The sequence below is a fragment of the Orbicella faveolata genome, unplaced genomic scaffold, assembly GCF_042242905.1.
Source record: "Orbicella faveolata isolate gen_17 unplaced genomic scaffold, um_ofav_v1 contig_13, whole genome shotgun sequence".
NCBI lineage: Eukaryota > Metazoa > Cnidaria > Anthozoa > Scleractinia > Merulinidae > Orbicella > Orbicella faveolata.
Genome location: NW_028301540.1, coordinates 26,860,283 through 26,870,122, shown reverse-complemented (window position 1 = coordinate 26,870,122; position 9,840 = coordinate 26,860,283).

Below are 9,840 nucleotides of genomic sequence, written 5' to 3'. Positions count from 1 at the left end.
TGGAAGCTTCGTCACTAATGATGTTGTTTCCTGTGTTTAATTCATCGATGCGAACTCGAGGTTTACTAGTCCCACTTAATGTTTTGAGCGCTTGCCAAACTCCTTTTGGATTTCCTTTGTTTTCGTCGATTTTCTTGCGGAAGAAACTTCTCTTTGTTTTTTTGATGAGACTTGTAGTTTTACCCTTTGCATGCGTATAGCGTTCCCAGTCTGCAGGCAGATTTGAAATTCGCGCCGTTTTCAACAGTTTGTCTCTTGTTTTCATAGACGACAAGATCTCTTTAGTCATCCAAGCAGGCTGGTTCGGTTTCTTGACGCGTTTAGATCTATCATCTGCCGGATACGTGTTTCGCGTGGAAAAGAGCTCTCGAAAAAGATCTCTATAACATTTTTGACTTATCGTAAAGATAAAAACGCAGTAGCTCTACCTATGAAAGAGAAAGATAATTTTTGGAACTTCAAATCTTCCAATCACATAGAATAACGATGGCAAGGACACCTTAACGTAATTAGAATTTACAATATTTCGGAGAGAAAGCTACATCAGGCTTAGCTGGTTTTCGTTCAGGTCCTCTCTCTTGGTGGAATTGGAATTTGGAGCTAGGTGTTGGTTTTGTGGCGGGAGGAAAACCGGAGACCCGCAGAAAAACCCTCGGAGCAGGGCGAGAACCAACAACAAACTCAACCCACATATGGCCCCGGGCAGGAATCGATCCCTAGACGCATTGGTGGGAGCAAGTGCTCTCGCCACTGCGGCATCCCTGCTCCAAAACGCATACGATGTTGGCCAATTCGTCTTTCACATGTCGCATTCCGTCATAAATTTTAGTATATTCTGAAAATTACATAAAGTAGGTAGTATCGTTATTTTTTTGCAGGGTCTATTGGTTTTGCGATTGGGTGAAGCCTGATAACGATGTTTTGCACATAATCCTTTTATGTCTTTGTTTTGGTTTGGACAACGATATCCTCCTACAAAACATACCACTCTATCCCTCAGTGGATAGTTATTTATCCGTTAAATACCATATGGCATCGTTTGATAAGCGAGGGCCAGTATTCTTTTTTAAGGATGAAAGGCAGCTACTTTAAGGCATGCTTTGTGGTCTTCCAATATTTGGATCCCTTTTGAGCAAAAATAAATAGATTGCGCTTTTTGGAATAAGATAGTGTGTTTTCTACGTAGACATAAATTACAATACTGAATTTGCTCCACGATGCGTTTCCTCGAAGCTTTTAGAAAGCGATCGCCAAAATTCATCTAAAGAATTCAGTAGTTTGAATCAACAAGTCATGACAAAAGTAAAACAATCTCTTAAAAAAAGCAGTTAAGGTAAATCACAGGTTTGTTGTAGCTATTACGACTTTGATTCTTTCAATCCACGAGCGTTCCAAATGCACTAGCACAGTTTTGGCCAAAACAGTATTAAAATTATGAGATTAGAATTATGACTAAGTTCCTTTGCTTTACAACTCTAGTATACCGACCATGATAAATTAAGATATTACGTCAATTGTTCAATGAAGAAGAAGTATATCTAGCGGTTTTTTCGAGGTAAAAAATGCGAAAAAGTCTGTCTTTGTGAACTATTTTCGATCTGACATGACCACCTCGTGAATGCGCAACCCGTTATAACAGATAAGTAACCTTAATGTACCGGCTTTGATTCATCAGGTCAACTTCAGAAGGCTCTATCCAATTACGGAAACTTAAGCGGAACAAGCTCCCACTCAGGAAAAATAATAAGTAAATTAATAAAGAAAACAACTTTACTTCAGTGCTATATGTATTTCTTTGTACAGAATGAGACAAGTTAATTGGAAACACTAATCTAAACTAAAGGAGAGAAAAGAAAGGAAATCTAAATGAGAGAAGTAAAGAAAAGCTGACACTAACTATATCAATTTGAGAGTTCAGTTAAGCAGCTTTGTCGTCTAGACTTTTTATGTTACGCAGTGCAATCGTGTTTACTAACTGACTGCAAATTAAACCACAGTCTACACAAACAAGTGAGGGGTAACCTAAGATCAGGCGTTCTTTTCCTTTCTCTTTTTCTGGCGCCAAAAAAGGAACGGCTGATCGCAGGTTAAGTGAAGAGCGCCGGATTTGTTAAGGTCTAAATCGTTACAGATGTTGAAATAATGAATACTATCAGGAAGAAAGAAGAAGAAGAAAAAAAAAAATTGCGGTTACGTTGGATAATCGTTTAGAAACAAACAAAAATGTATAAATTTGATTGTGATCGATCAATAATTAACAAAATAAATGCTATTGTTTTTTAATGAATAAATAAATACAACACTGTAATGAAGTTGAGTTTGCGAAGAACACATCCTCAAGCCGTTTGATTTCAACTTTTGCTCGAACAACTCTCCGACGGTTATAATAAAGATGCTATCAGAGATGAAGGCGCTTCTTGGAAAACAACGTCGCCTTATTTGGTTAAAACGCATGCCGTAGTTTAGGATAACTTGGCAGCCAAAATACCCTTTATCGGAAGTATCACAGAAAAGAGATCGCAGATTAATTGATTAAGTAAAGCACCTTGTTTGGTTTAAAATCACTCTTTTAGCATAACGTTCTATTGTTGCTGCATTGCAGCGGAAATCCAGATTTCAGGCGTTTTGAAAATAAGCGGAAACTGAAGCGGAAACTGCTCTTAGTACACGAAACGAGATTTTTTCAACCTGAATAGACCTTTACTTCTACAGTCACGAATGCGTATCTCAATACGAGTAATGATAGAAATGTATCAAAAATGAAATCAGCTGCGTTGTGTGTTAGTTGTAGTTTTCAAATCATGCAACAAAATGCTTTGACCGCCAAAAGAACACCCACCATCCATGTCGAAGTACATGTAAATGAATAATATTCACTTTATTTTAGTGTCGGAACGGTTAGCACTGGTTCACTAATTGGTGACCGAGCAAAGAAACATTCTAAATTGAACCGAAACTTGTTAAAAATACCAGTTAGTTACGGCTGACTATTTACCAAGCGTGGAGCAGTTGAAGTTGGGAGCACCAATCACCGGGCCGCTCCGGATTACAATTCCAGTACCCTAACCAGAAGTCCACGCCGCCTACACGAGCACATACTATATACTCATTGTTCCCGAAGCAACTCAATATATTCCTGTTATAGCGTTAACGTTCTTTAACGTTTGCGTTTTCTTTGAAACGTAACAGTTCCTTTTCTTTTCACTTTTTCTATCATAGCGATTCGTGTTCGGTAATCAATTCGATTCAATCGAGTAGAGCTTTCATAGTTTTTCATATTTCCTTGTGGAGCGCCAAGCCATGAGCGTATGAATGGCGCTATTTAAATAAACGTTAATTAGTTATAATTATTATATCTGAGAATCGAGATATTGTTTGATTCAGTATATTGTATGAGGACTAAAGAGAATTGACAACTGAAGAGAAATATTACAACAAACAAATTTATCTTCTGATTCAAATCTATCTATATATTGTGACAACCGAAGTGAAACATGTAACAAAGAATTCAAAGATCAAGACTGAGTTACGATCTCGGCTAACCCGCGAAAAATTAATATACATGCGTATCTCAATCTCAGCGATGGAAAAGGTTTCACTCTTTCTAATATAGATTAGTAGAATTCTACTGGCGTTTTAATGCGAATGGCGTTCTCTTATTGAAGACGTTATTCACAGTCTATTTCTGTTCTGTTGAGTAACGTGGCAATGAGCGCTTAATCCACCATAGGAAAAAAGATGGCGGCGGTACATTTTATCACGATGCCTTGCGAACCTAACACAGCCTATAAGGCACAAAGAAAGCCAAATTTTTACAATATTTGTTCCTGTACTAAGAACAGTGAGAAGCCCAGGTTTGAAGGTTTTATAACGTTTCTGTACGTTTTTTAAAACGTTGTTAAGGTTTTCGTGCTCTAAGAACCGTGGGTAAATGTAGTAGTCGCCATCTTTTTTCCTACGGAGGATTGTTAACAAACTGGTGACCGCTTCTTTGCGTTTTCGAAGTGTCTGTGAAGAGTTTTTGGATAAAGTTTTGAACGACTGCTACAGTTAAACTAAAACAATTAGATTTTTCGCTCTTGATTTCTATGCGTGAACGCGATGGAAATCCCGTGCTCATAATTGTTAAATAGCCTTGGACAGGAATTGATCTTTCTGAAATTTATATAATTACAATAATAATAATAATAATAATAATAATAATAATAATAATAATAATAATAATAATAATTAAAAGTTCCGTTGTTACCGGGGTGGGATTAGGTCTTAATGCCCCTTCCAACCCTGAAATGAATCAGTGGCAAGTGAGTACATAAGATTTCAACCACGGTCTTTCTAGTTCAGTAACTTTGAAAATCAAACAATATCGTGGGTAATCGGGCGCAACCGCAAGCAACGATCCGTAATCTGTGTCAATTAAGGGTTGTATTTGTTTCAGTCGTGATTACAAAGCACTTTCTAAACGTGGGCCATGTGCAGGCCTTTGTTTTTCTCCTTTTCTCGTGAAACAAGACTGAGACATGGTTACGTTAAATCGTGCTGTCGAAACCGCGTTCTTTGATTGCCAATTGTAACAGCTCAATAATGTGTCAATATATATCCACTCTATATTGTTTGTTTGTATTTGTGTCAGAACGCAACTTCCGGCGTTTTCCGTCACTGAAACAAAGCGATTTTAGGGTGGATACTAGGGATCACTAGTTACCGTATTTACTTTTCCGTCAACGAAGGCTCTGGCCTGTTCTTAAAAAACTACCGGTTTAACTTGTTCAATTATCCTAATCAGCTTCGCCAAGAATCCATATCGCGTTGTCAACTTGTGGCTAAACTTCCCACAAGTAACTGCGATAGAACACGTGCCGGACTGTGGCCTTCTTTATTGCGTGGGTTGAAGAATTGTCAAAATTAGTTCACTTATTTGATTAAAAATCAGGACTGAGGAACGAAGCTGTTGTTAAGCGTCAATTTGGCATGTGCTTGAGAATTTGCTTGAGAATTTCCACTATGTCACCTATTAAAAATCTACGGAATCCTGAATCAAAACCATGTAACCATTTGTAGCAAAATCAACCCCGCAATGATAGTGACGTCGTGTTAGAAATTGCTGGACAGTGAGTGTTGATTTGTATTTCTTTTAAAGAACCATTAACTTAGTCATTCGCTACGCACGTACACTTACACAGCTCAGTTAGACTTCCATCCGGTTATCACATGTACGTGAAGTTTTGGGAGAGGTTCATTTGGTAGTGTTAAAAAAACCGCGAACACGAACCATTTTGGACCATCCCGAAACACAAAAAAAGACAACGAAAAAGTGGCAATAACTTTCAGTCGGTGACTATTCTTTACTTATTGAAGAACTCCAGTTCACTGCATGCGAAGAAAAGGCAAAAACGTTCAGTCGGTGATTAATCTTTACTTATTGTATATTTCCAGTTCATTGCATGCGGTTAGCTTGAAGTTCCTGTTTGCTTTTTACTGATTTTTAATTTTGTTTTTCAAGGGTAACACACAACATTCTTGAGATTGATTGAATTTTGAGGAGAGAGAGGAAAACTCCTGGAAAGGAAGAGAACCAATAACAGACTCAACCCACGTACCGTATAACGTCCAGGATATGGACCCCAGCCAATTGACGAGGGTGTGTGCAAAAGGGGGGAAGTTAAAGAGAAGTTCCCATCGGGTAGTTGGCAACTTACATTTATGCCTTGTTTACACTTTGTTATTTAATCATTTTCCTTTATTGTTGTCACCTTTGTTTAGGATATAATGATACTACAATAACCGCCTATTTTTATGCCAGACTGTTTTCGTTTGAGCCAGAAACGAACCTTGACGAGTGTGTCCATATTTCATGTTGTCGCGTGGGCGAGCACGTGTCACGTAATTAGCTATAGCGATGCAGTAGTCTGGGAGATTTGTTCTCGGAATTTCAAATGAATGCACTTATGTCATAAGAACGTGAAACAGACCTGAAAGCCTCTTCGACAAATCTAATGGTAATTGCTGTAGTATCACTATAGAATAGCTGTCGGTATAATCGTAACTGTTTCCGACGTGTTGAAAGATATTTAGCATTGCCATAGTGCTCTATGACCTTTCTATGTCTGAAAGTTCCTAAAGTTGCTAATTTGTAATCGACAGCCGTAGCAAAGCAAACTATGGGAAAGGGAAATTGAACAAAAATCATCTGCAAAGTTGTTACATATTTCCAAAGCGCAACACTCCCTCCCACTCCCTCCCACTCAGTTTGCACTTCTTAAAAAGTTAAGCCTAAATTTTTCAAGTTCGTCGTTTGTAATCTGTATTAATCTTCTACATCATCAACCATGCTAGTTCCTTTTTCAAGTTCTCTTCAATTTTTAAGGTAATTTTATAAACAGCCAAAATAACTAAAAACTACCGTGATGTTGATATCACAACCGTCTATATTGCACGTTATCTTTTACTGTTATCTAAGACACCTCTCGGATTAGTGGGATATGCAAAGATATTGGTTGTTAACCTTCTGGTGTTAAACTCGGGTTATGCCTGAGAGAGGAGAGGTCAGAAAACTGCACGTTAAAGCGATGAAACGCTAATTCTTTCTATGCCATGTACGGAACATTGACAAATTAAATTTTGTTCTTTTATTTTATGTTCATCGTTTGTGACACGTTATTTGTGTTTATGGAAGTTTCTGAATCCAGTAAGAATTATTCAGTATTTTGGGGTAGACTGTCATTAATAGTTTATTTTTTTTAATAGACGGTGACATGCAAGGGAGATTGTTGGTAAAAGAGACTATTTTGAAATTGCTGCTGGTTTTAAAGTTTTTTTCTTTTTCAATTTTTCGCATGGATTTATAAAGTGACTCGAAGAATAATTAGCATGTTTTTAATTTATAGTTACTGATAGTGCGCAGTGTAATAGTAGGGAATCACAGTTAAGGGGCCACGTCATGATTCGAGCATCTTACTTGTATGTTCGAAGATGACTGAATCTATTTTCTTTTTCGTAGACCTCGTTCTTCCTATCCGGTCTATAGTAGCATATTTGGATTTTTTAACTTTGTTAGACTTTCAAATTTTTCTAAGACTTCACTGAAAAACTTAAAGGCTATTCAGCTCCCTGTACGCCATGCTCGTTGCTTAAATGGCATACATTTAAGAAGAAGGTGATATAGCAATTTGCAATAGAGCGTCGTTAAGCCAAAACCAAAGTGATCACTTTAGCCAACCAGAAAGGACACAGAAAATCTGATGAACAAATCCTTGAAGCAAATACACGTAGCTGACGCGAAGCGCGGGAAAACCTGTGCGTGGGGCAAAGCTCAAGAAATTAACTCCCTTGACGCCAGTTCTTAAAACATCGCGGAACACCAGAGAACGTGTCATTTGAGGAAGGTCTTCATAAATGACTTGGCGTGGATAGGGAATGCTATTACTATTTTCACTTACTAGAAAACTGCGTGCCGAATTCATTTACTCCAGTCACCTTCTCACTCCAGTTATGTCTTCCTCGTAAATAACCGCGAACGTTCAGTTTCATAGCTACAATCGTGGACAAAAGTCCTTGGGACACTTATGTAATATAACGGATTATCTGTGTTTTAGAACTGAAGTATGAAGAAAACGCTGCTATATCCTTTATATACGGGTTGCTGTCCCCCCTCCCTACCCAACACAATGTTGACAATCAGTTGAAATTGCACGTACTAGTTTTCAACATTGTATGGGAGGTGGGGGGCGAGGTTAGGCAGGTACATACATACACATACATAGAAAAACTTTATTTAAGCTCGAAGTTGTATTCGCGCCTGGCGTGTACGCAAAAGCGCCAAAAGTGCAAATTTGTCCCAAGGCTTTACTTCTGATTGGATGAAAAAGTATCGTGTAGTGTACTAATGCAAAACTATAACAAATACTGATATCTTTCGACGTTCAAGTTAAAACTTCCTTAACTAACGCAAGCTCAAGAAATTAACTCCCTTGATGCCAATTCTTAAAACATCGCGGAACACCAGAGAACGTGTCATTTGAGGAAGCTCTACATAAATGACTTGGCGTGGATAGGAAATGCTATTACTATTTTTACTTACTAGAAAACTGCGTGCCGAATTCATTTACTCCAGTCACCTTCTCACTCCAGTTATGTCTTCCTCGCCAATAACCGCGAACGTTCAGTTTCATAGCTAGGTGTTCCTTAGTAGCCCGCAAATGTCTGAATCCTTAAATTTCATTCCGGCTTGCGTTGGTGATCCACTTTCTTCGCATTTCGTTTATTTTCGCCTAATATGGAGTGAAGTGAAGTGATGTGAAAGACTTTATTTAATGAGGGTGACCCGTGACAGTAACTTAAGTTACTGATAAACTTGGGGCCCTCAGCTTAAAATAATTAAAATGCTAAAAATATATTATTTACAATAAAATGCTAAAATACGATATTATTTACAATAAAATACTTAATTAAGTTACTATTTAAAATGGTTACAAATAATAAACTGGACTTACAATTTCAAACATACTACGAATAATAAGAGTTAAAAAATTCCATTAGTTTTCTGAGAGTTAAGAATAGTATTACATAATTTAGCGTTAAACGATTTAACGGACTTCTCTGTTTTTAAAGACCGGGGTAAACTGTTCCAATCTGTAATAGTTCTGACGGCGAAAGTGCGTCCTCCCTCAGAGGCGTTTCTGTGAGAGGGGCATAATAAATTTAAATTACAATTTCTAGTACTTCTCGAATGGACGTCAGAGTTTTTCCTTAAAGATGTGTTCATGTATTCAGGTAAAGTTCTGTTTATCCTTTTGTAGGCCAGTGCACATCGATTTATATAAGGTTCTTTGTAAAAGGGGATCCAGTTTAACTTATTAAATAAAGTGACAGTTCGACTAGTACGTTGTGCAGCAAGAATAATACGCGCAGCCCGTTTTTGCATACGGAGAACTCTCTCGAGTGCCTCTTTGTTACACGATGTCCATACTGTGCTTGCATACATGAAGAGTGGTTTGATTACTGCGTTATAGTAGATCAATTTTTGATTCTTTTTCAAGTAGCAGCTTATATGGCGTAGAAGACCAATTCGTTTTGAAAGTTTGTTACATAGTTCGTCAACATGTGCTTCGTAAGTTAGGTTCTCGTCGATTATCACTCCAAGAAGTTTATGGCTACCAACTTGTTCAATTTCTGCATTTTGCATCCTAGCTTCAAATTTTCCTGCGTCATGGGTTATACGTCTGCGCAGACGCTTTCCCGTAGCCAACAACGCTTTGGTTTTCTTGGTATTTATAAACATTTTGTTTTCACTAGCCCATTTCTCAACTTCTGTCAAGTCCTTTGTTAATGATTTGTTTAGTGCAGGAATAGCTTTCCAGTCTGAGCTTAAAGACAAGGTGGTATCGTCTGCATAGATATCCATAGTTGACTTGTGAACGTTTAGAGGCATGTCATTGACAAACAGGAGGAAGAGCACCGGTCCCAATATTGATCCTTGGGGAACGCCCTGTCTGATAGTCAGCTGTTCAGATGTGGTTTTCCCTAATGTAATAAATTGCTTTCTCTGAGACAGGTACGATTGAAACCAGGCAACAGACGGAGGGCTTGCACCGTAAATAGACAGCTTTTTTAGAAGAAGTTCGTGATTTATAACATCAAAAGCTTTACGAAAATCTATAAATACCAGACCGGTCACTTCGTCATTGTCCATGTTTTTCAGGATGTGATCCGTAAGTCTGATTAGAGCTGTTTCTGTAGAGTGACCTGACCTGAAGGCTCATTGATACTCATATAACATGTTGTTGTCATGTAAAAACTTAAGAAGACAGCTGGCTACGTGTTTTTCGATAATCTTCGAAA